General features: G+C 37.1%; 1 long non-coding RNA gene across 6 annotated transcripts in view; it reads right to left on the minus strand.

The window, feature by feature from the left end:
• The window catches only part of LOC140621128 (uncharacterized), a 104,989-nt gene extending 83,721 nt beyond the window's left edge, over window positions 1-21,268 (minus strand). For 4 of the 6 annotated variants that reach the window (XR_012020868.1, XR_012020856.1, XR_012020865.1 and 1 more), the window contains exons 1-2: window positions 21,151-21,259; window positions 9,632-9,782 (exon numbers count right to left, since the gene is read on the minus strand). This is a non-coding gene — a long non-coding RNA (uncharacterized lncRNA). Of the gene's footprint in view, window positions 1-6,732; window positions 6,892-9,631; window positions 9,783-19,856; window positions 20,015-21,150 lie in introns of all 6 variants that reach the window. The other 2 variants (XR_012020869.1, XR_012020866.1) reach the window with 2 other exon arrangements.
• Between the last annotated feature and the right edge of the window lie 5,312 nt (window positions 21,269-26,580).

The following is a 26,580-nucleotide window of genomic DNA, read 5'->3' on the forward strand; positions in this document are numbered from 1 at the left end:
GCTCTGGATTTTAAGCATATATATATATATATTTAAAATGTATATGGTAATTCAAAGTCTTAGAAAAATCCAATCTCCTCTCTAAACAATATATTTGTTAAAAGAAAAAAAAAGAAATGGGGATAAGTGCAGGAGGGAAAGAAGGAGGGTGAAAAGGAAAGAAAGCAAAGAGACCACAATAGAGGGAATGATTCGTGTCTCCTGCCTTCAATTTCCACATGTACATAATGAACACATATAATATACTATGCTTTTCTGAAAGTCAAAAGTTTGGACTTTACAAAGTACCTAGTTAAAACACTGCTAGTAATTTTCTCTTTCAGTGCATGTGTATGTTTGTGAGTGTGTGTTTCTTCTCCTAAAGAAAGACAAGATAGATATCCCTAATTGCTTTAGTGACAAAAAATTAAAATAAAGTAAAATAACATAAAACAAAAACAAAAATAGTCACTGGCAGTGGTCTGCTGGTAAACCAGCCTTCCGGGGAAAACAAAAGAAAACAAAACAAAACAAAAAAACCCTGATTTGTAGTGTTTGCTGGCCTCTGTGTTTTCCTCCTTGGCTACTTTCAAGCTACTAATATTTGATATCTAGCTCCCCAAATTCCTAAATGTTTAACAATGAATTTTCATGACCTACAACAAGTGGGTTACAGTAGGCCACTGGAACTTTTGAGTGATATTTTACACAGTACATATGTATATATAATACATATAATGCATATTTAGTACATATATTAAATATTAAAGATATATGTTATATATAATTTATTTAGCCACATTTATTAAATAAAACATCTCACCCAATAGAGATACTTTTTAAGGGCAGAAATTATAGTTCCTTATACAAAAAGAGGTAGTGAGAATTTTTTTCAAACTATTAACTTAAAACTGGTTTTATTTATTTGGTGTAAGACAGAAGAACAATTATAAACATATAAGCTGCTTAGACTCAATAATTTGAATCAAAATTAGGTTATGAAAGCTGAATGGGAACTGAGAAATCAACCCTCTTATTTTAGAGAAAGGCATATTGAGTACCAGATAGATGAATATTTTTGCTTGTAATTGAATGGCAAGTTTACACCATAGTTAAGACTGTAATTTCTAGATATCTGGATGGTTCTTTGTTTACTGTATCAGTAGCTCAAGTAAATAAAATTAAACAAGCAATTTCAGAAAAATAACACCTTAATAATGTTGAATGTTTTTATTCTTCAAATAAGTTTTCGTAATCCATCTTCAAACCATATTCATTCATTCATGAGCTAAGCATCTATTCAACACATATATTATGTACCTCCTGTGTACCACACTATACCTCAGGGCACAGAGCATATACTGGAAGACAAAAGCAAGTGATTTTCATCAATACATCTTACATCTTAGTTTAACAAAAAACAGACAGCAAACTAGAAAACAGAGTGCTATGTTATAAATCCTCAGGAGAGCAAGGGTGGAAGTGCAGAGATCAGTAAGAATATTGTGATAGCCCAAGGATGAAATAAAGCAACATTGGAAATAGCAAAAAATAGTTGAATGCAATCTAAATTAGGAAGATGTAACTCATGGGGTATGGTGAGTATTGCATAAAGATTTTGAAGGAAAGAAGGAATTTGAAGATGACCACTAGATTTTTGACCCGAGTAGCTGATTGGAGGGTGATGCCATTTATTGTGCTAGAAAAAGTGTTGTGTGCAAGGTTCTAACTGACGGTTCTCCTTCGGACATGTGAATTTTGAGGAATCTCTTAAAAATACTAGTGGTGCATTGAGTGTAAAGCTCAGGTGAACGATGATGGGCTGAAATTTAATTTATGAATGTTAAGTGTACAGTTAGTTGTTTTAGAAGCCAGAAACTCAGTGAGATCATCCAGGCAGTGAGGCAGAGTAAAAAACTTTCAAAACATGAGCTCCAAACTCAGTGGAGATCCATGCTCAGTGGAGTGCTTAGAAATAAATTGAATCACCATGAAAGACAAGGGAAACAAAATAAAATCAACATACTCACACACACACACACACACAGGGATGGGGTGGAGACAACTGATCATGTTGTATATTTGTTAGTTTAGGGACAGCACTTTGCTTTATTTTCAGAAGAGCAAATTTTCTATAAAATATAGGAAGCCCAACAAAGCTGACTGAGGAAATTCAGCCAGTAAGATATGAAGGAAATCAGGAGAAATCAAACAAATAAAATACATTAGATAAGGAAGAGGTTAGTTCTCTTAACACCACCAACAGGTCAACTATGTGAGAACTTGAACTTACCACTACATTAGCCATGTTGAAGTTACCAGTAATGTTTTTTTTTTTTTTAAGATTTTTATTTATTTATTCATGAGAGACACACAGAGCAAGGCAGAAACACAGCCAGAGGGAGAAACAGGCTCCATGCAGGGAGCCTGATGCGGGACTCAATCCCAGGACCCTAGGATCACGCCCTGAGCAGAAGGCAGATGCTCAACCACTGAGCCACCCAGGTGTCCGAAAGTCACCAGTAATCTTGACCAAGGCAGTCCCAGTGGTAAATTGGAGGGAAAGAGCAGTTGGGAGTGAGTTCAGGAAAGAAGGGTCGGCATGGTTGGGGAGACAGTAAGTAGGGCTAGGTTTCCTCATCATTTATTCAAAGTCAGCTAGAAATGAGGCAGGTGCTTACAGGTTACAGAATGTTCTGTACAATGCAACAGGGGATATTAGAAGTGATTGAGCAAAGAAATATTGATACTGCAGGAGTGAAAGAGATAATCATGGAAGTGAAATACCTGAGTAAATAATTGCTTATAGAATTTGCTGCATAAATCCAGGATTTACCCTTCACAGGAAGGAGGAAATTAATCTATTGCAGTAGGGAAGGAGGTTAGAATGGGTAGGGAAGGGGATATACAGGTGTAGATGGATGGGTGAATTTGGGGGTGCACAGAATTACAGGGCTCTCTTCCAGTTTGTTAGTGAGAGGCAATGCTTTCTGAAGTGTACGTGAGACTTGGAAGTGTATGTGAGACTATAATGAATTTGGAAGAAGCCAAATCTGAGAAGTCCTCTATGTAGCCTTAGAGAAAGGGCTGGTGAAGAGAGATTAGGAGACCAGGAGATAAAGATACAGGCTTAATGGGGCTCAGCCAAAAGGCAGATCATCAGTTCTAATCACAGCTTCTGTAGGGGTAAGGTGTCTCAGCTGAGGCTTCTGGTGTTGTGACAAATATGGGATGGGGCATCCGCTTGATAAAAGTCAGAGGGGGTTTCTGTATCTACTACCAAATATGCTTAGGAGCAGAAAAAGTTCTCCTTTAAATCCAGCTCTGAGCAGTAATAGGTTCACTGGGAAAGATGGGCTAACCTAGAGCCACTGGAGCTCAAAATTACACTTCTAAAATTTAAACTACTTGAGTCTACTCATCTATGGAAAAGACTGACTGATATTTTACAAAGGGATGCCCATTCCAAGTATTCTCAACTGCCACAGCCATGGTCGGCCCTGCTCTTCACCATGTCTTTCTCCTTCTGAGCAAATTGAGTCTTCTGAATCCTGAACCTCCAGCACTCCGATCGGCCCTACCTACCTTCAGAGTCAGCATGAGAGAAGGAAGCTCCCCTGAACACTGTTCAGCCTTCAGAAAACCTCTACCCTAATATATACTAGACACATCCAGCTCAGTAGACTTCCAAATGAACTCCTGATCCCCTTCAATGCCAACATCCAACTTGCTTTCAGAGTCCTTCTACTCTCAAGGAAGTGCCCCTATCTTTTCCTCAGATACCCAATCTAATAGATTAACTTATTTTGTTGTCTCTAAATTTAAAATAGTTCCATAATCCTCCCCCCCCTTTTTTTTTTACTGCATGCAGCACAACTCCTGGGCCCAGGTCTTCATCATTCCTGGTTCAGATTGCTGTAACCAGTCTCTGCGTTTCTGCTCTAAAGTCCCCAGTAGACTGTTCTCAGCACAGCAGCCTGAGTCATCCTTTAAAGCAAGTTTGGACTGCCTCACATCACTGCTCTGCTCACACGAATGTGGATCCTATCTCATTACTTCCATAAATGCTTGCAAGACCTGTGGCTCTTCCTTTTCCGACCTCAACTGAGCCTCCCTCCTTTGATCACCTCATTCATTTGTACCTGCTCATCCTTCAACCAAGGTAGTGTTTTCCCCCAGAGAGCTCAAGACTAATCCTCTCCCCAGGGGCTAGGTTGCCACTTTCTCAGGCAGTTTCCATCAAACCCTTCCTTCACCCCTCCCACCTGCTAATTCTCTTAACCCCAGCATTTATCACCACTGGTAATGCCTCATATTTAACATACTCTCTGTTTTTTGTTGGTTTCCTGACCCTCAAAGTATATAATAAATTCCATTCTAAGAAAGTAGAGATTTTGAATCGTACTCAGTTGCAGCCTCCTTTGGGGAGCTCTGGGCACATAGAAAGTTCTCAAAAATAAGTGATGGATTCGTGAATTTGCAAACCCTGATCTAAGCAACATCCTTCCCTGAGCCAACTACTTTTGAAAATGTAGTCAGCTTGTAGAGTTCAATTTGATCCAGTTTGTAATCATCTGAGGGAAAGAGTTTCCTTTTGGAAGCAATTGTATAAGCCATCAGCTCCCTCAAGGGCGCTTTTATTAAGCTGAAAGTCAGTTTTGCCATTCATCAGCTGTTTGCAGGAGGGTTCAGCCCACCTCTCTATGCTTGTTGGAACCCCTCCTGCCTCCTCCTGAGAGATAGGCCTTTCCAGTAGGCCCTGTGGCCCACTGCAGAGTGCCCTGCTAGTGGGCCATGCGTCTACAGAAGGGAAGGTGACATTCAGTCACTCACCATTCCAATATGCATCCACTGCCTGTGTTTCTCTCCCTCACTTTTTTTTTTTCCCTTGACCTGAATTAATCCTCTCATTTTCTGCCTCCCGCTTGGATCACATCCCTCTCCAACTTTTGTCCTCATCCTGGCCCTGCATTTGCCAGTCTCCCCAGGGACTTTGCAAAAGCCAGTGCTGAAAGACCACTCTTTCAGACCCAGGCCCAACTGGCAGCCAAAGAAGAGTGAACTCTGTTCTAAGGAAACAGCACTTCGGGATCCCTGGGTGGCTCAGCGGTTTGGCCCCTGCCTTCGGCCCAGGGCGTGATCCTGGAGTCCCGGGATCAAGTCCCACGTCGGGGTCCCTGCATGGAGCCTGCTTCTCCCTCTGCCTGTGTCTCTGCCTCTCTCTCACACACATCTCTGTGTTTCTCATGAATAAATTAAATAAATAAATAAATAAATAAATAAATAAATAAATAAATAAAATCTTAAAAAAAAAAAAAAAGGAAACAGCACTTCTGAGTGTCCCCTTTCTAAAAAATGCCACCTCCTGTCTACAGACATCTAAGCCTAAGGAATAAATAAGAGAAGGAGACTGGCAAAAACTAATATTTGCTGAAATCTTCTTTGTGCCAGGAGTGAGGAGGGATCCATTTTTTTATGGTTTATCTCAAATAATGGCTGTATACAGCCTAAAAATTAAGTAACGATCATCTCCTGTGTAAAATGTCTCATTTTGCACAGGGAATGAGAACATGCAACTCCTATGTTCAGAACTGTTAGGTGACTTCCCATCATCTACAGACAAAAACCCCAAGACCCAGCTGTGGCCACTGGGACCCACACACCTGCCTGACTTATGCTCCACCCCTCCCACCGCAGCCCTTCACTTTCAGGCAATGGCACCTTACATGTTTTTGCACAAACTGTAGTATCTACCATTTGCTGTTTGTTCTTTTCTGTCCCTCCATATAACCACATGGTTCGCAGTTTCTATTTATTCAAAACTCTCTCAACTGTTCTCTTTCCAGAAAGACCTTAACCAGTCACTCTACAAGGTGGCCTCCAAGTCTAGAAACAGAAGGAAATGCATAATCCATGGTTTATTGCCATTGCATTTCAGCACAAGGCAAAATAATAGTATTTGGGTTACCAGTTTTTATGGCCATCTTGTTTTTAAGTTACATTCTTTCACTTATTCGTTGCCTCTCTTTATTTTAAAATATCCTTTACATTTTTAACATCTATATTATTATTTATGTGTTCCATGAGCCTATCTGTCCCCTGAGGCTAGGCCCTAGTTTTGTTTACTGCTAGCTCTCTGGAGTCTGCAAAGATGCTCAAACAGAATTGGGACCAGGTCAAGATGGTTGAAGGAATGCACTGAGCCAGTGGAAGCACAGAAAATGTGAATAATTTGTTCAAGCTTGCAAAGCTACCGAACAAGTTTAGACAAAATTTGAAGTAAATTTTGATTCCAAACCTATACTGTCACTGCTTCAAATTAAACTCACTTTTCTGTCATAGGATCATTTAAATCGTAAAGACACCAGGTGTTGGAAAGGGGTAGCCAACATTGAACCTACGATCAGATCATTGGCAAGATAAAGGGCCTCACTCAGTAGGGGAAGGGCTTTCTCTTGGGAGTCCCAGGGAACTAGGTTGCATGGCTATCTCTTTCACATCCTGGCATTTTGGAACTTGAGCAATTGTGTAGAGCTTCAGTTTCCTCAGCCACAAAATGAAGTTGAGTGATCTGTAAAGTGATCATAACGTACTATGAGATTCAGACAGCCTGCCTTTGAATACTTATATCCTGATACCAACTCTGACCATTGCCAAGTTATTTAAATTTGCTAACCTGGTACCTCTTTGCTAAACCCCAATGTAAATTAGAAAAGTAGTATCTTCATAGAGGTAAGGTAACTGTGAGCTTACCCATATAAATTCCTTAATGTAGCGCTCAATATAAGCAAGGGATTGTTTGCTACTACTAATTTTGTTGTCTCCTCCTCCTCCTCTCCTTTCTCCTTCTCCTTCTTCTCCTTCTTCTTTCCCTCCTTCTCCTCCTGCTCCTCCTTATTCCTCTTCTTCTTCCTGTTATTATTAGTAGTAGTAGAAGTTGTTTGAAGTAGAGGTAAAATCATGGCTCTTTCTGACCAAAATGTCAATGTTTCTCAAAGACAGAGATGACATTGTATGGAAACCCTGTGGCTAATGCTGCACTAGGAGAATTTATGGTTATAAATATATGGTATGTTTACAAATATTTGTGTGTTGATCAGTGGAAAATGGTTGGTAAGATCAATCTAGCTTTTAAATATGGCTTGATACTAGTTGCTGTCTGTGTGTAGACTGGGAAGTTTTAGCTGAGATGCTCTGGTCACTTTTCATGTTCAAACACAAGAACTGGCACTGACTTTTTAAGTTTTAAAATCACCTCTTTCTTCATTATTTTATTGATCCTCAGAAAACTCTGCATGGTAAGCATATGGGTGGCAATTATTTTCTATTTGGTCCCCATGGAAGTCTTTTTGTGCATTACTTATGGCTTCTACAATGGTCTTCCTTATTTTATAAAGCTCTTTGTAGTTATTTTACACATCTGCTATATTTTATAGCCAATACATAGTTACATTGGATAAAACATTTACTGAGCATTTCTTAAATGCCCAGCATGTGGATGGTAGGGATGAGTTAGCACAGAGTCTGAAGCAGGAGGACTTGAATAAATGGTGAGACAGACACATAAACAACATAATTCAAGATTCTGTAGGATGTGCCTGTGTGTGGGTACAGTTGGATCAGTGCAATAGTGAGAGCAGAAGATTCTCCCCAACTCAAGTCCTATCTACAGATTTCACTGAAAAGGTAACCCTAGAGATTCTTAATCTGGGTAGGTCAAGATTATAGGTGCTGTGCAGCTGGACAAAGTAGTTTTGCAAAAGACTAGGCAAGGCATGGATTGGGCTACCTCATGACAATCCTTAAATTTCATGAAAAAGAAGGGTCATTCCTAGGAACAGCATCTCAGTAAAGTGCAAGGCTGCTGTTTAGAAATTGGTTCATCGAACTAAATGGAGGTAAGAATATAGGAATAAAGAGGGATTCCAAGCCTAGTGCTTTCAATGATAGGGAAAGTTAGAGGCAGAGATATTTCAGGCCTATTACTACATCCACATCATTGCTATATAAAAACATTGCCATGTTTCTAACACATTTACACACTCCCCCAGCATGTCTTAACCTAGATGAACACATGTTTTTGTAGACTTAGAGCTTGTAAACATTCCCTTAACAGAAATAATTAGATTGGCAGGTCTCCTGGCACAGTGGTACAAACTCTGAGTTTGAAAGGGCATAGTAAAAATTCCATTTTTCCCAGTCTTTAAGGATGATTCTTACACAGAGAATCCACTAGCAATACATTTGCTCTTAAAATTTGGAAATTTATTGTGTATGCGTGAATGCATGGTATATCTACCCACCAATCAGTGACACATCCAAAATGCCTCAACGGCTAAAAAAGATGGAGACTGAGTGCAGCCACTGAGATAGGATCGAGAGAAATGATGAGGAAGCAAGCCTTTTAAGGCTTATATAATTCAGCAGCCAGTCTCAGATGGTCATGAAAACTTCTTTCCTCCTTCTGAGAATGGTGGTATATATATATTGGAAACATTTAAGGGATTTCACTAGGCAGATGCCTCTCTTCTGTTTGGTGGTGATTGCCTATGACAACCCTCTGCCATCACTTTATGGCATCTGCCATGATGATCATCATTTGGTTTTCCCATCAACTTTGTGACGTGTATTATTATACTAATTTATAAGAGAAGAAAACAGAAGTTCTAAGAGTTTAACAAAATTACTCAAGTTTTCAGAAGATAATTAGTGACCAATTCTGGATTCGAAGCCCAGGCTCTTTTCACAAAGAGCTGTTAAAATCAATAGCATATATTTTCTATTTGTGGGAGTTAGCCTTCAAGAGAGCCCCAGTGACACTTGCCTCCTGATAGAGATAACCTTGAGTGATCATCTGCATCTGAGTGTTGGTTAGACTTAGCGACTCACTTCTCATGAATAGAATGTGGCACAAGTGATAGATTCCCACTTGAAGATTAGATTGTAAAATATGGTGACTTTCATATTAGGTGTTCTTTCTTACTTTTTCGTAGTTTACTTGGTCTGGGGGAAACCCTGCCATTAAGGAGCTCTGTAGAGAGGCCCTCATGAGTGAACTCTGAAGAGTTTTGAAGGCTTTATACCAGCTGAGTGAACTGGAAGGATCTTCCAAGGCCTACCAACAGCCAAAGAAACAGAATCTTCCAGTCAAGGCTTGAGATGACCATGGCCAATACCTTGTTTGCAGACGCATTAGACATCCTGAGCCAGAACCACTCAGCTAAACTACTTTCAAATTTACCATCCATAGAAACTTTGAAATAATAAATAGTTCTCATTCTCAGTGGCTGAGTTTGAGGGTGATTTGTAACAGCCATGGGTAACCAATACAACATTTAACATCACTCAAGAAACTAACTTAGTATTTTTAGCAGTATTGCAGTGGAATTAATAATATGGGTCATTTTCTTTTTTTTTTTTTATTTATTTTTTTTTATATGGGTCATTTTCAAAGAACTTTATCATTATAATATATACAAAATCCCTATGAAGGAATCACTTACCACCAGGTTACAGACAAAATGAATTAACATTTGCAAAATATAGCAGTAGATGGTATGATTTATATAAATCATGACATATATTAGCACTGACATTTTAATTTCCAAGTAAAGATTATTTACCTATGGTGATGGCTAATTTTATGTCTCACCTTGACTGTAAGGATACCTGGACAGCTGGTAAACATCATTCTGAGTGTATCCATGAGGGTGCTTCAAGAAGACATTTGCATTTGAATTGGTGGACTGAGTGTAGATTGATGCCTTCACCAATGTGGGTATCATACCTAATCCACTGAGAGCCTAAATAGAACAAAACTAACACAAATCAGATGTAGAGATCAATAGGGTGGGGCTTATTTCTCTTTCATTTTCCAAATTGTGTCTCACTTGGAAGACTCAAATTGGTTTCTCCTCTCTTTTGTTATCTCTTAAAAAAAAAAAAACCCTGGATTTTAAGTATCATTTTATGGACTTAATAAAGTATGTCCTTTCCAAGAACTTTTGTCATTTCCAATAGGCATCTAATCCCTGTGAGAAAGGTGACTATCTCCACTTTACAGTTATTAAGAATCTACACAGTGAAAAGAAATAACAATTGATATGATTTATATGGATAAAGACAAGTTTAGCAGTGGCTTTTTAATTTCCAATTAAAGATCGTTTATCTCTTATGTATATATATTTAGCATGTAGAATGAATAGTTTACTAATTTACTTCAAACTGGGGATTTGAAGGCCTCTCAAATTATGTTATAGCTTATTTCTTTCTTGGAAATCACTGCTTCTTTTCCAAGCTTTAAGTCAAGCTTTGAAGTCTTCAAGTAAATTAGAATTGAATTGCTATCTCCGGCCTTCTATGCAACATTCTCCTCACCATGCAAATTTTGTCAACCAAGGGCCAAGTCCAAACCCCTAAAACAACTTGCATGGTAATGATTTTAAAGTAAAGAGACCCCCGGCTGGGACAATGTCTAGACGTGGTTACCCAGCTAGACTTGGCTATTTCAATGATTTCTACAATCTTGACAGTTGCTCCTATTGAATCAATTGTATGATGATCTACTTTAGTTGGCAAAGCAATTTATATTCTCAGCACAACCAGACATTAGGATAATGTCATTATTTTTTTTAAGATTTTATTTATTTATTTATTTATTTATTTATTTATTTATTTATTTATTTATTTAAAGAGAAAAAGAGAGGGAGAGCACTAAGGGGGACGGGGTGTGAGGCAGAAGGAGTGGGAGAAGGAGACTCCCTACTGAGTGCAGAGCCCAGCTCAGGGCTAGATTCCAGGACCCTGAGATCATGGCCTGAGTCAAAGACAGCTGCTTAACCTACTGAGCCACCCAGGTGTCCCTTGTCATTATTTTTAATTGATGTTTTTATTGATGTAAAATTGATGTAACAACACTCTCATTTTAAAATGTATAACTCAGCAGCATTTAGTAGATTCACAACGCCATGTAACCACCACCCCTATCAAATTGTAAAACGTTTTCTTCACTTGGAAAAAGACTTCCTAGTCACTAGGCAGTCACTCTCCATTCCTCACTCCTACATCCATCCCCTGGCAGCCACTGATACACTTTTTGTCTCTGGAAATTTACATATTCTGGAGGCTTCATATAAATGAATCCATACAGTATGTGTTTTTTTTGCCTGTTTTTTTTTTCCACTTATAATGTAAAACTTCACATACAACAGTAGAATGTGTCAGTACTTTATTCCTTATTACAGATGAATAGCATTCATTGTATAGGTACACATTTTATTTATCTATTTGTCAATGGACATCTGAGTTGCTTCTATCCTTCGAGTATTTTGAGTAGAACTCTGAACATTTGTGTACAAGTATTTGTATGAGTATGTTTTCCACTCAGAGAAATGCTTCACAGAATTAAAAAAAGATGGTGAGGGATTGTGGGAGAAGAAGTAAGTAACTAGAAGGTTTGGGTTGAATGTACTTTCATATGCTCCTTATTTTACTTGTATTTTTATTTAACTTTTCAATATTGCATTGTCAGAATCTAGAGAGACCCCTGGCATATAGCAGGTGTTCTGCAAATATTCTTGGAATAAATATTACATGCTTCATTTTGCTGCCTGGTGCTACTAATACAACAGTCAATAAATATTTCCCAAATAATTATTTTTAATTTAAAAGAAAAGGAAGTGAGTATATCCAGAAAAAGAATTTTCTAGGATTTATTTATTTATTTTTCTCCCTCTCTTTTATAAGCCTGCACACTTTACTAGTTCACCTACCAACTACTACTCTATGATTTGAAGCTTGTTTTCTTTAAAAGTCTTTGGTATTAGCTCTGAGGGAGGTTTTTAATACTAAGTCAAGAAGTACTGTGACAGGCTTGAGAGAGAGAGAATTCCATATTTCCTGTTATTGTTAGTGATTCTCCGTTATGAGCCTGTTTTATATCTCTCTGTCAATTATGTGTCATGTGTTCTGAATTATACAAGCAGGATTTCACAGCAGCACATATAACAATAGGAGAGTTACAACATGCTGCTCTTATTCTGCAACTGATTTGTTATTTAAACTGAGCCCAGTGGAAAAAAAATCATTTGTATTTTTCCTGTTAGTTTTATATTTTCCTTGTATTCTTGCCGCACCAAAAGATTTCTCTGGAACTAAGGCTATTACTAAAGAAGAAAAATAGCCATAATACTTAAGTTCTTACAAAAATACTTCATTTCACAGTTGTCTTGCAATAAATAACATTTTTCATAATGGTTAAAACTGTGCTTGGTAATTCACTTGAGACATTGAAAAATAATTAATATTCTTTCTGTACTTTGAGTATAAGGGTCTATTTGTCAATTTTTCTTTTCTGGTTTGAATGTAAAGCTTAAACTTAGAAGGGAATGGGACTGAATCTTATGATTTACCGATTCAGGATTCAGGGAACAGGTGTTCATCAACCTGAAATTAAAAAAAAAAAAAAATTCAAAAAGGTAAAATAAAGCTTTTCTTAACACCTGTGGGAAAGCCAACACTCACATTTCAGAAATCTGACAAGAACGATGGATTATGTCTCAAAATACTTAGTTCACTTGTTGAGGAGTGAAAAACAGAGAAAAGGTTGGGAGAGTGTTTTAGATCTTTTTTCCAGGGTCCCACTGCTGCATCTGGGATGTGGTAAACATTTTAACTATGGATGAATAATAATTTGCATATTTCAATGGCCTTGCCAAGTAGAATCTCCATAGACTTTGGTGATGAGTATTTAATTAGCAGAATGAATATGCTCAGATGGTAACTCTTCTGGCCCAAGACCATTCTTGTTTTCTCTGCTTTCCATGGCAAGTTCAATAAGTGTTTTATGAAGAAACAATTTGTCTCAAAACCACTAAGGACACAAAGCTAAACTTCCATCTGTCAGCTTCTGTCTTCCATAGTGAGATGTGTCCTTGGCTATGGAAGAGCTTCACTTACAGGTCCATCCAGGCACTGCAGCAACCCCCACTCACCCTTGAAGAGTACTGTGGAGAGCACCCCATATTCAACTTTGGGTCTTAGAAGTTCTTTGGCTTCTTGACATTCCTTACACTCCCCCCACACACACCTCCTGCTTTGGAGAAAAATGCTAATTTGATTTTAGACCTCTGAAAGATAGCAGTTACAGCTTGCCCAACTTTCCAGAGCTGATAAAAAGGGCAATTATTTCAGTTTCAAATAGACCTGCATATGTCCTCAAGCTCTGTTTCCCAAAATATGAAAGGATCTATCACCCATGTAACCCATCACTTGAAAATCTTATCATTTGTTGGAAAGTGAAGTTCATTCTAATCCTCTAATGGCTCCATGTAAATATGTGAGATTATGCTACCCTTTCCTGGAGGCTCCATGTGTCGCTCATCCCTAATCAGCTTAACCACTACTGTGCCCATTTCCAGTTCATTCAGTTCTTGATATTCTTTCTTGTCAGTGTCCCTGTTGTTTTGAAGTGGGAAAGCTAGGTTCTTATCTCATGGAGTTGAAGGAATACCTGTCAGTTATTCAGTTTCTCAATTAATATCACTAAATATAAGACAGCCTGTCCCAGGCTTCTAGGATAAGTGGCCCTGCAGGGCTGTGCTGACCAACTCAGGGTTGTCAACAGGCCCTGCCACATGATCTGTTCAGAATATTCATTCTTTTCTGGCTTTCCCAGTTTCTAACATGGGTTGATGTGTGGCTCTTTCTATGATAGTTTTCCTTGTCTAGTTGTTTTGATGGTCAGCCCTGGTTATTTAACTTGTTTCCCAAATGTTTCCCCTTACATTCATCTCTCCTCTCCTGCTTCCCATTTAGAAATTGTTTCCCGGGCTTCAGCCCAAGTGAGGATCCAAGCAGTCCTCTTTGCTTGATTCTTGGTGCTACAGAATCATGTTTAACAAGATGGGTCATTTCCAGGGCAATTTCCTTTTCTTGCTTTTAACCTTCTCTTTCTCACTCTCTTACTTCCTTGTATCTTACTTGTATCTTACTTATTTCCTTGTATCTTACTTCCCTATCCTTTAGATGTATAATGAATGATTGCTATGTGCCAAGTACTTTAAAGAGCACTGGATAAATACAAGCAAGCAAACAAATAAATGAAAGCATGATTTCTATCACTGTGATCATCTTGGAGAACCCAAAGTTTAGTAGCAGGAGATGATAAAACTCAACAGGCACTTAGGCCACAAATGCAACACCAGTATGTAGAAAGCATGCTAGGTGCTTAGGCGTTCTTGTGCGAAAAGGTTAAGGAGAGTATAGAGTAGCTCTAACCCACTCTGTTACTGAATTGCCCCCTAGTGGGGAGAATAGAGACAGTACATGGCAACTTAGAGCAAGGTTTTAGAAAATTAATTGTGGTTACAACAGGTACTGAATAGGATCTTAATATGCTGAGATAGATGAGAAATCTTTCCTGAACAAGCTAATATTTAAGCTTAATGTGGAAGAATAAATTGAATTTCATTCACTGGAGGAATATAATATTCCAGGTTTATGATCTTATACACTAGGCAATAGGTTGTAAGATCAACTTATTTTTAAGGTGTTTTAAACTTAATAATTCATTTTTTAAAATGCAGATTGAATGAATGAAATAAAAACAATTTTCAAAAACTTTTATGAGTCTGAACAATTATTTGTTTTTAAACTCTGGACATACACAAAATTCAATTACCTGAAGGACAGCTGGGATACCCTGAGGAAATGAGCATGATTTCTCAGAAATTAAGAGAATTGAGTTGATAAGATTTGCATAAGAAGAGTGGGGCCAGATCTTATCATCAAGAGAAGTTACACCATTGCTACTTACACCGCTAGGTGATCAGTTCTTTGACGTCAAGCTTAAGGAGAAAGTATTTTCATGTCCAGTTTACAGATGAGTAAAGAAAAGCAAAAGAAGGTAATTGATTTGCTGAAGGTTATAAAACTATTCTGGAGCAGAAGTTAAATTAGAACAAGCTCACTCACACAGCAGTGCAATTATTTTAAGACATAACTAATAGCTTGGGACTTTCTTTAGGTTTCTTTTTCTTTTTTTTTTAGACTAGGGTGCCTCTCTACTTAACTCACTCTCACTCTGCTGGGCTGGTGTTAAATCCTTCTGTGTTAATTCTCCTGGAGAACTTTGTATTCTGTTGTATCTCTATGTCTCCACATGACCACAGCTGACTTTTCCTATTCACTATATAAATTAATCCCCGCAACAGTTCTGTGAAGTGGGAAAATACAGTTGTTATTATTCCTGAGATGAATAAAGGGATGTTTGAAAATATTAAGTAACTTTTCCAAGGTCATCATTCTTGTAAGGAACAGAAAAAGGAAAAAGCTAAATACTTTTATTGCAAAATGAATGATTTTTTTTCAGCTTCGTTCATAGCATTAAGTCCTGACCATGTCTTGGAATCATCAGGTAAGTTTTATTTTTTTTATTTTTTATTTTTTTTTTATTTTTTTTTTTTTAAGTTTTACTTTATATTTAGGTCAGCTTTAAATTTACAGAAAAAATGGAAAAATAATAGAACAGGTTCCTATGTCTTGCCAACATAGTTATCCCTATTATTAACTTCTTACATTAGGGTGGAAATTTGTTACCACTCAGACTACTGTAGTTATGTTATGATTAAGTGAAGCCCATCCTTGATTCAGATTCCCTTACTTCTTACTTAATGTGACTTTTCTGTTCCAAGATGCCATATTATATTTAGTCACTTTAAGGCTCCTCTTGGCTATACTTTCTAAGGCTTCAAAATGATTTATTACTGTTGATATTAACCTTCATCATCTGCCTGAGGTAGAATTTTCAGATTTCTTTACTATAGAGTGATTTCTATCTTCTCTCTACACCATACTCATGGGAAGGAAGAGCAGATGCTGCACCTTCTAAGCATGGACAATCTTCATAAGTTACTTGGAATTCTGTTTGAGGGATTTGTCTCATCTCCCCCACACATTTATTCAGTCATATATTTATATCAGTGTGTACTCACAGATTTTTTTTTATACTTTGGGTGATAATTCAATATTACTTTATTTTATTGCTCAAATTGTTCCAGTTTGGGACATTGGTGTTGATTTCTTTTAAAGTCAAACTCAAATTTAATTTAATTTCAAAATCATTCTCTCCTGATATATAAGCAATCAACAGAATTTTCTATATTAAGTTTGTATCCTGCAACCTTGCTATTTTCACCTAGTAATTCCAGGAGCATTTTTGTCCATTTTTTAAAAAATTCTTACATAGACAACCATATATATGAATAAATATTTTGTTTCTGTCTTGAAATTTGTATATTTTATCTTATTTTCTAATCATATTGTGCTATGTAGGACTTCCAGGAAAATCTTGTGTAGAAACGATGAAAGAAGGCATCCTTGCCTTGTTTCTGATCTTGGGAAAGCATCTAGTTTCTCATCCTTAATTAAGATATTATCTGCAGACTTTGTGTAGATGTTCTTTGTCAAGTTGAAGATGTTTGCCTCTATCAGACTTCTGACAGTTTTTCTTTCTTTTTTAAAAAATCATGAATGAAAAAAAAAAAATAAATAAATAAATAAATAAAAAATCATGAATGGCTGTTTTATTTTGTCAAATACTTTTGATGCATCAATTGATATGATCATCTGATTTTTTCTTCTTTAGTCTATTAATTACATTAATTGCTTTCCAAATGTCAAAATAGCCTCACATTTCTGAAATAAAACTCACTTGGTCATATTGTATACTTATTGTTATACATTCTTGGGTTCTGGTTGTTAACATGGGGGGGATTTTTGCATCTATGTTCAGAAGAGATACTGGCCTATAGTTTTCCTTCCTTGTAATGTCTTTATGTGGTTTTAATACTAATGTCATACTAGCCTCAGAGAAAGAATTAGGAGATAAAAATACCTGGGTTTGATGTTCTCTTTCTCTCTTTTTGGAGTTTATTAATTATTGATTCAGTTCCATTAAGATGCTTAGTCCCATATAGATAATCTGTATTTCCTTGTGTGAATTTTGGTAGTCTGTGTCCTCCAAGGAATCCATCCATTTCATACGTTATAATATTGCGTGTATGTAGAGTTATTCACAGCATTCTGTTCTTTTTTATCTTTATCTTTTTTTTTTTTAGGTTGATGAGATCAATAGCAATGATCCTCTTTCACTTCTGATATTGGTAATTAGTGTCTTCTCACTTTTCTCCCCCCCCCCCACCTGGGTTATTTTACTAGAGGTATATAAATTTTATTGATCTTTGGAAAAAAAAAACAGCTTTTGATTATGTTGAGTTTTCTCTATTGTTTTTCTGGTTTCAATTTCATTGATTTTGCTTATTTATTTATTTATACAGTTCCTTTAAGCTTAAATTGATTAGGATGCCTGGGTGGCTCAGCTGTTGAGCCTCAGGGTGCCATCCCAGAGTCTCGGGATCAAGTCCCATGTAGACTCCCTGCATGACATCTGCTTCTCCTTCTACCTATGTCTCTGGCTTTCTCTCTCTCTCTCTCTCATGAATAAACAAATAAAATATTTTTAAAAAAAGCTTAAATTGATCTCTGTATGTATTTTTCTTTTAATTTCAATTGCAAAAAAATGGTATGTGGCAACCCAGACTCCATTAGATTGCAAGTCAATGTTCAGCATTCAACTACATTATCTTCTCCTTTAATCAATGAAGATCACAACCCCAGTGACCAAAGTCTCTTCTAAATTTCTAGAGATTGTATTATCTATTCTTTCTTGGATATGGATTACATGTCAAATCTGATTGTAGTTTTCTATAAATGGGTACTGTCTGTTCTATAAGAATGACCATTTCTTGATTATAAGAAATATTGTACAAAAGTTTGTTGCTTCAACCACACTCAATGTTGTGTTTGGAACATAGAAGATACTCAGTAAATATTATTCAATTATTCTGGGTTTTATACTGTGGTGACCTCAGTATATAATAATTCAAACAGCACTCTCTCCTAATGACAAATAGTGTGTCTGGTCAGCTTTTTCTAGAGGGGAAAAACAAGGAAAGGTTAATGTTGACAGTAAATTTTGTAGAGAATGCTTCCTCCTCTAGTCATAGGAAACATGTAATAGGATGATAAAGCCACCACACCTTTACCCCAGTCAGATAGTAATAAATACTTTTACATAACCAAGAGTTTGTTATGTTTCTTCCACCCTGGTAAGTAAGGCCCACCCTTGGTTATCTGGGATGAATGTGGATCCAAAGTCCACATCCGTTTCCTTTGAGAATAAAAGAGAAAACTCTGGAAGGAGGAAAATCAGGCCATGCACAAAATCAGTGACATTGAAGGGCAGCCTAACCTGGTTTTCTATTTTAAATGAGCACTGCTCTGAACAGAAAAACAACACTTTGTACTAATCTGTACATAGTAATAATGTACTAATCTGTAATAGTGCATACCTGATTACATAAGAACCGTAACAACAGATGAGTTCTTCACAGTAGAGATTCTTATTGAGTCATATTTGTAATTTTAGTATTCCATAACATTACTGAAAGTCCTCTTTTCTGTCTCATCTCTTCATGCAAGAAATATTTACCAAATATGCCAGAGCAGACCCTCAATCCATCTAATATTCCTGGAATATATTAGGAAAACTGAAGGTCCCAGGAGTCATCTTTTTAAATGTAATCACCCAGAAAGATGGTTTCCCTATTTCCCAGTCTCTGTAGGAGGATCGGAGCTTACCTTATAAGCTCCAGTTAGCAAATACAGGTGGTCTAATCACATTGACTGACCTCCTCCCCCAACATCCCTCAGTACTTTTCCATTAGTGCACCCCAGCATATAAAAGGCCTCCTGATTTTGTTTCATCAAAGTTGAGCTCAGTTTATACGAAAGTGGTCTCTGTCTTATGCAGTAGTCTGAATAAAATCTGTCTTGCTATTTTTAACCTGTCACTGGTACAAAATTTTTCTTTTACACTAGCCATCAATATGGTACCTCTTCCCCGCTAGTTTAAACAATACAAGCATAAACAGAGGGTGTCACAAATATTTGTTGTGTAATTTCATAGATCAATTTTTATGTTATTACTTAACACTGTTTCTAGTTAAGTAAAAGCAAAATTGGAAGATTTACCTTTTCTTCCAATTTGAGTTTCTCTAGATAATTAAAATTTGGTTTTGGAAATCAATATGCTGCCTCCTCTCTCTCATTTGGTAGCAACTATAAACATCAGCAGTTTTTACCTTGCAAAGAGGTCCTGCCTCCTACAGAGTGGATTTCCCGCATTTTAGAAGATCAAACAAAATGATTTCCACATTAGTCATTGAAATTAAGCTTATCTGAGTCTTAAGTTTTCTTGACGTTTGAGGCAATCCCATTAACAGGACACAAGGTGGTATATTAGAATGGGGAACTGAGTTGAGATCGAAGGGTTACCTTTAGTTAAAAGACACATGATTGCTTTGCTGTTTGGTTTCACGTTAGGCTTTCTCTGGAAACCCCGGGTATCTAAGCATGGAAACTAGCTGGCTTAGTCTTGGTATGCACATGAACATATTATAGACCATGGGATAAGTCAACATTTCAGAGCAGCCTCTACTCATCATGTATTTCCTGAGTCACTGAATAATGTTGCATGCCAAGCACTCAAATGAACATTAGGGATATAGATGAAAGACACAACCCCTGCCCTCAAGGAAATTGTGCAGTGATGAGAAACAAGGTACATTAGAGAACGATAAGGGTTATGAAAGAAGTAGAAGCACAGAAGATGAACAATCATGTGCCTGAGGGCCTCTGACCTCCTTAACAATTACTGGATAATATCAGATCAACAAGAATCTGCACCTAGAGATTCTTTCTGGTGAAAAAGCAATTATTTCCAACCATCACCCCAGAAGAGGAAAAAAGTACTTTACTTCCTATTAAAGGATAAGGTTGGGACTCCTGGGTGGCTCAGTGGTTGAGCATCTGCCTTCAGCTCAGGTCATGATCCCAGGGTCCTGGGATTGAGTCCCGCATCGGGCTCTCCTTGGGGAGCCTGCTTCTCCCTCTGCCAATGTCTCTGCCTTTCTCCCTGTGTCTCTCATGAATAAAAATTAAAAAAAAAAAAGATAAGGTAGGTTATATATATCACATACACATATATAAGCATTGTATTATACATGTATATATAAGCATGCATCATATGTGTATATATGCATAACTGCTTATTTGTTCATTCTGACTTCAGTCCCATATAGAAAAGGGTCAGGGTAGTCTTCCCATTTGCCTTCTGTTAAAGGCTTTCAAAAGTGACCTGCTGAAAGGTGGGGTTGAGGAGTGTAAATGATCAGTTCTTTAGAATTTATAAATGCACTGAAGTACAACTTTTTGTTGTGGCAAACTGTAGCTATTGAAACCTAGAATTGTAAATAATAGAAATGTGGTGCTCAGAGGGCCCTTGGAAATTATCTGAGGCAATTTTTAAAAATTATTTTAAAGTAGTGGAAACTACTCTTCTAGAAGTATTGATGCTTGGCCCCAAAACTACTGAGAAACAAAACTGGCCGAGATCCAGTATTGGGTGCACCAGAGTGGCAGGAGGAATCTTCCCCACCTGTGATATTTTCTTGCAAGTGTAAGGGCTCCATTAGCATAAACCTCTATCTGCTCTCTGACCCCTTCACCTTCCATTCTTGGGAGATGGGTTGCATATCTGATGGCTGCATGTAAAAGCAAGAACAGGGCATAGATAGCCATGACACTCTTGTTCTTTTTCTTTGGAGCAGTCTGACCTTTGTAGAGTATGAGTTTCAGTAGCACTTGGCTGTACCGTGAGCTTATTAGAGGGTCACCATGAACACCATGGGGATGTTCTCAGTGTTCTAGTGTTCCTAGTTGGCAATGAGAAGTCTATGTGAAAAGTTAAGCATTAGGAAATGTGTTTCCCTAATACTGCCTGCATTAGTAATGACAGCAATATTTTGGTCTCTTCACAGAGACCAAATAGTTAAAAGTGCTGGTAAATGTTCGCCAACTAACCCTCCAAGGAAAACAAACAAACAAATGAAGTTTCCACAGAGTCCCATGGCATAAATAACCCCACCTGGATTTAGTCAATTCCCCACCTATATCACTGAGGAGTTGGGAAATAATGCACATGATTGACCCTCATAAACTAGCACAAGATGGATGCAGCTCAGCACTATCCTTTTTTCATCTTACTTTTACCTCATTTCTCAGTGACTGCAGATCCTGGTTATGGTTATACATAAAGAAGGGTCTAATTACGAGGCTATCTGAAACACTAATATTCAGGTTTCTTGAGTTCCAGTTGAATGTATTTCACATGACATCACAATGTCGCTTGGAAACCAGGGTTCCACTATGTATTATATAACTGGAAAGTAGGGTTCTACTACTTATTTTATAACTGAATACAAAACTATTTTATATATACATGAACCATTATTATATAAATAATATATATACAATTTATAAATGATATATATCTAAATGTCTATTTTATATGTGTATATATATGTGTGTGTAAATATCTCTTGTATATGTGTAGTGTCTGAGTTTAAAAATATCTAGTGGGTGTTATGCTAGTGGTCACACAAACCTTATGGAATACTCAAAATGAATAAATTTGATTTTACATAAATTTTACTTCAAGAAAGCTAGTTTAAAAAAATCAATTTATTTAGTTGGAATGTGAATATTATCTAAACGCTAATAATTCAAATCAGGCACAAAGAACCCATGAGATGATAGTGGTTGACTGTTAACTGCCTCTAAATCTTTACCCTTGTTAATTCCATGCTTTTGCTGTGTGACCTGCTGTTCCCTCTTTGATATTGAGTTCCTATTCACAGCAATTTAGAATAAAGAAATGAAAGAATATACCACCAGTAATATTGCTGTTCAAAAACATAAACCAGGGATCCCTGGGTGGCGCAGCGGTTTAGAGCCTGTCTTTGGCCCAGGGCGCGATCCTGGAGACCCAGGATCGAATCCCACATTGGGCTCCCGGTGCATGGAGCCTGCTTCTCCCTCTGCCTGTGTCTTTGCCTCTCTCTCTCTGTGACTATCATAAATAAATAAAAATTAAAAATAAATTAAAAAAAAAACATAAACCAAAGAGCCAAATTTTGTCCTATCTGTAGGCAGTTGTCTTCTTGAAGCTACACCACACTCCTCAGAGTCCTGAACTGGTATGGCTTAATGGGGCACAATTATGCATAGCTTGTCCTTGGCAAAAAAGCAAATATCCAACAGGTGAAAGTCACATTAGATTTATAATTAAAATATTACTTTGACCTTGAAAGCTCTTGGTAGACTGGATCTCAATTAACTTCTTGAACTTCAGGCATCTTAACTGATCACCTTATTTTTCTCTTTTAAACAAAAGTTTTTAATATTTTTTTCCACAGAGGCTTCTATTTATCTCCTTCCCTTGGGCTATGGTGCCAAATTAATAAATATGTGATATAATATATATCCATTGCTGGGATTATATGAATTATAGCCATTTAGCTTTTAGATACACACACATATATTTCAGGTTTTCAGCCTAACCCATGGTGAATCACAAAATACTTTTACCTAATCTGAAACACCTGTATTTATCTACTATGCATATAATCACCTGATTTTTTTTAAAAGATTTTATTTATTTATTTATTTGACAGAGAGAGAGAGAGCACAAGCAGAGGGACCAGCAGGCAGAGAGGGGGAGAAGCAGGCTCCCCACTGGGCAGAGAGCTTTGAGCCTGGGGCTCTATCCCAGGACCCTGGGATCATGATGAGAGCCAAAGGCAGACCCTTAACTGATTAAGCCACTGAGGAGCCTCTGATCACTTGATATTTAAATTATATTTTTAGTGACATAAAAGTAAATTCCAGAAATAAACATATATAGACACACTCATACATAGGCAGGTATGATTTAAGAAAACTATATATATATATTATTTTTTTAGCATCTACATGAGCATAAGTGCAATCCCTTTCTTAACTGTCCCTATAGTGGGCTGTGCATTCCTATGAACAGGAATGTCAAAGCTGAAAATATTTCTGAAACTGTTCTTTTTGAGAGCTGCCTTTAGTGCTAACTCTTCCCTATACTAACCAGTGACAACTGTTGGCAAAATCTTGGTCCTTTGAGAGTTGACTGAACATCTCCAAACTGCCAAAAGCATTTGGAACCAAGACTAATGAAGATGGCTTGCAGAGAAGCTGGGGACACTGCTTGGAATCAATGACTCAGTGTGACTAACATAATGAGGCTTTATTGTTCTCTGTGGCTTCTAACCTGTGTCTGAAGTCAGGGCCAAATGCAGAGTTCACAACATGCTTAGAGCAAATGCATATGAAATCTCTTCTTAATTACCTAATTTGGCTACACAAAATAATATATAAATATTGCCGGCACGTTCACTCCTCTTTCTAATTTTTTTCCTCTCCTGGAAGGTCCTTATGTAATGTCAGTGAAACATAATGATTCCCTACCTTGGGAAAATGTAATTTATGTATCTATTTTATTTATTTATTTATTTATTTATTTATTTATTTATTTATTTATTTATTTATACATGAGAGACACACAGAGAGAGAGGGAGAGACACAGGCAGAGGGAGAAGCAGGCTCCATGCAGGGAGCCTGACATGGGATTCAATCCTAGGTCTCCAGGATCAGGCCTTGGGCCAACGGCTGTGCTAAACCACTGAGTCACCTGGGCTGCCCCGCAAAATGCAGTTTAAATTCCCTATACCACTTCCATGGAATTGTAAGTTTCTTATTTTATTTACCTTATCTGTGAAGTGGGCACATAACCCTGACATGAGTCTTTTGTGAGGATTAAGTGATATAGCATGTGAAATGCCTATTACAGTATCTGGTCAAAATATATGTATAACACATGTTAATTTTCTTTTCCCTGTCCTTCTGCCCTCTTCCTAACTAATAAATGTTGTAATATTCTAATTTATGGAATGATTTGTTAATTCTACAAATGGTAAATGCTCTAAAACCACAGAGCAAACAGACAAAAATATTGCAGCCAATTTCCACCCATCTTAAGGCAGAAATGTCAAGTATCTTAGGGATATTCACATTCCATACATGTCACTCTTTCACCAGTATAGAAAACTCTTTAGCTTTGTCTGATAAATTCCAACAAAACATTTCAACTTGAAGTAGAACATTTTGTAACATTTTCATCATTTTAAACATTTGTAGGTGATGATAAAATACCAAAGAGGTAGGACCACTTTAGGGATATGAAAATTTACACAGACATTTTTTGGATTAATTGGTTGAAAATAAGATCTTGTTTGTTTTCTTCTCCTCCTCCTCCTTCTCCTCCTCTTCCCTCTTCCTTTTCCTCTCCCTTTTTCTCTTCCTCTTCCTCTTCTTCTTCCCCTTCTTAATTTTAGGAAAAATAAAGAAGAAAGGTAACCAAAGTGTATGCAAAATTTTTCAAATAATACTTATTTTTTGCTCCCGGCAAGCTTAGTTGCAAAAAGAAGGTGCTGAAATGCTAATGATACCAAGTTTGAAATGAGCATGTGCCTGAGCAGAGGTTACAGCCCCAAGGAGCCCCTTGCTCCCATAGTCCTCCATTTGGAGGCAATGTGGACACACTCCACATTGAAGTAGCTACACACTGTGAGCACAAAGGCAGAATGATGGCATTTGGATGAACCTGCTATTCTAAATTACATTTTCTCCCACAGGGTCCATAATAACCATGGAAAAATTCTTCAACCAGACTATTCTATAGATAACTGATAATGCCTCTCCTCTGGAGATGCAACTCCTTTGAATGAATCATTCAATTATACAGTATATATTTTTTTCCAAGTGGGAGGTGTGGTTTTGAGATATCTTACAGAGAAAGTAGACCAGAACCTGTCATTAAAAATAAAGCATTCGAGAATTCTTTAGCAAATGCAATGATTTTGCGTTATGATTTGCATGTATGGGGAGAACATAGAATGATTTCACTACACTCCTACTGAGAAGATCCCCACCACTGATTTTTCATTCTGTATCTTTGCTTTTATGTGTAAGCAGAGTGCCTGCTGTGTCCACCTGCTACATTTATTCTACATCTTTTAGGGGGAGGTCTATCCCTTTATCTTAGTTGACATTGTTCATTACATTTCCTGGAGTTACTTCTGAGACAGTTGAGAAGATTTCTTGGGGTGAAATTTTGGGAAAAAGAGATGGTTTTTAAGAGGCAATGGTACAATTCCTCAAGGAGAATATAGCTGTGGTTAGCAAGCCTCACTGATGAACATTTGGTGTGGAAAGAATCTTCAGGCTAATATCCAGATGGCCTGGGCTTAAGATAAGAAGAACTTGATTGCTATGCATGAAAACATAGATTTACTATAGGTGGTCCAAGCAGACAGAGGTAAAGATTCTCAGAAATAAAGACATGAAAAAAAAAAAAAAATAAATAAAGACATGAAAGAGCTTATGATAAAGATAAATAGCCAAGTGCTAGCTAAGAGGTGGGGATTCTATAAGATAAAGCATCAATGAAGTAAATCTTTGGGCTGAATTCTTTGAACCTACCTAATACTTAATTATTATAAGTCATTCATTGATTGGCTCTTTGCTATTATCTAGTTGGCATTAATCCCAAAATTCATTAAATTCTACTAGGAAAGATAACCCTATCAGTGTAATGACTTGAAGAAATTAAGGCCAAATGTATTGTTTTGTTTTATGTTTTGATTAATATTTGGTACAGAAAAAGGAACAGCCACAGGAAAAATGATAGGAGAAATGTTCAGAATTAAATGGAAGCAACATATAAGATTAAGAAAGAAATATAAGAAATTCAAGATTTTGTCAGGAAATCCCAAATATTGGGAAATTGACAAATAATGTAAATTGTCCACAATTTGTAAATGCAGATTCTTTTATTTATTTATTTATTTATTTATTTATTTATTTATTTACTTTTTAAAGAGAGAAAGCATGCACCCATGAGCCAGGGTGGGGGAGATGTGAGGAAGGGCAGAGGGAGAGGGAGAGAGAATATGATCCTGAGATCACAACCTGAGCCAAAATCAAGAGTTGGACACTTAACCAACTGGGTAAACTGAGGGCCACCTAAGCACCCCTCAATTTGTTTTTATTTAAATGTCATCGCTCAGTATAAGCCCAAAGTTTTGAAGTCATGGGGATATCCAGGGTGCTGACACAAGATGGAAATCTCAGTATCTCCACTCTAGACTTATTAAAATATTTTGTCCAGTTAGCTGTACTTCTTTGGATGTGGGCATGGATCTCCCTAGGCTACAGTTAAATTCCAAATTTCTAAGTATGGTATTTAAGACCATCTACTTCTTACCCACGTTTCATGTTTACACTGTGAGATTTTTCAGTAGACCTGTCTCCAATCAATCAATCAATCAATATAAGAATTGTCCCAATCTGATCTGGAATAAAAACAACCTACAGAAACCTATCATGACACCATTTCTCCAGAAGAGGAAGAGCACCCACCATCCTTGGTGAAGAGAAAGAACTTTTTAAATGGAGAAATTAGTATTCCTGGCAAATGCTAAGTGATTTTCTGTTGAACTTTAACAGGATTAAGTCTTATTCTGGGAACTTTACCCACCCAGTTGACTGTCAGCT

This window comes from Canis lupus, chromosome 2 (assembly GCF_048164855.1).
Source record: "Canis lupus baileyi chromosome 2, mCanLup2.hap1, whole genome shotgun sequence".
In the NCBI taxonomy this organism is placed as follows: Eukaryota; Metazoa; Chordata; class Mammalia; order Carnivora; family Canidae; genus Canis; species Canis lupus.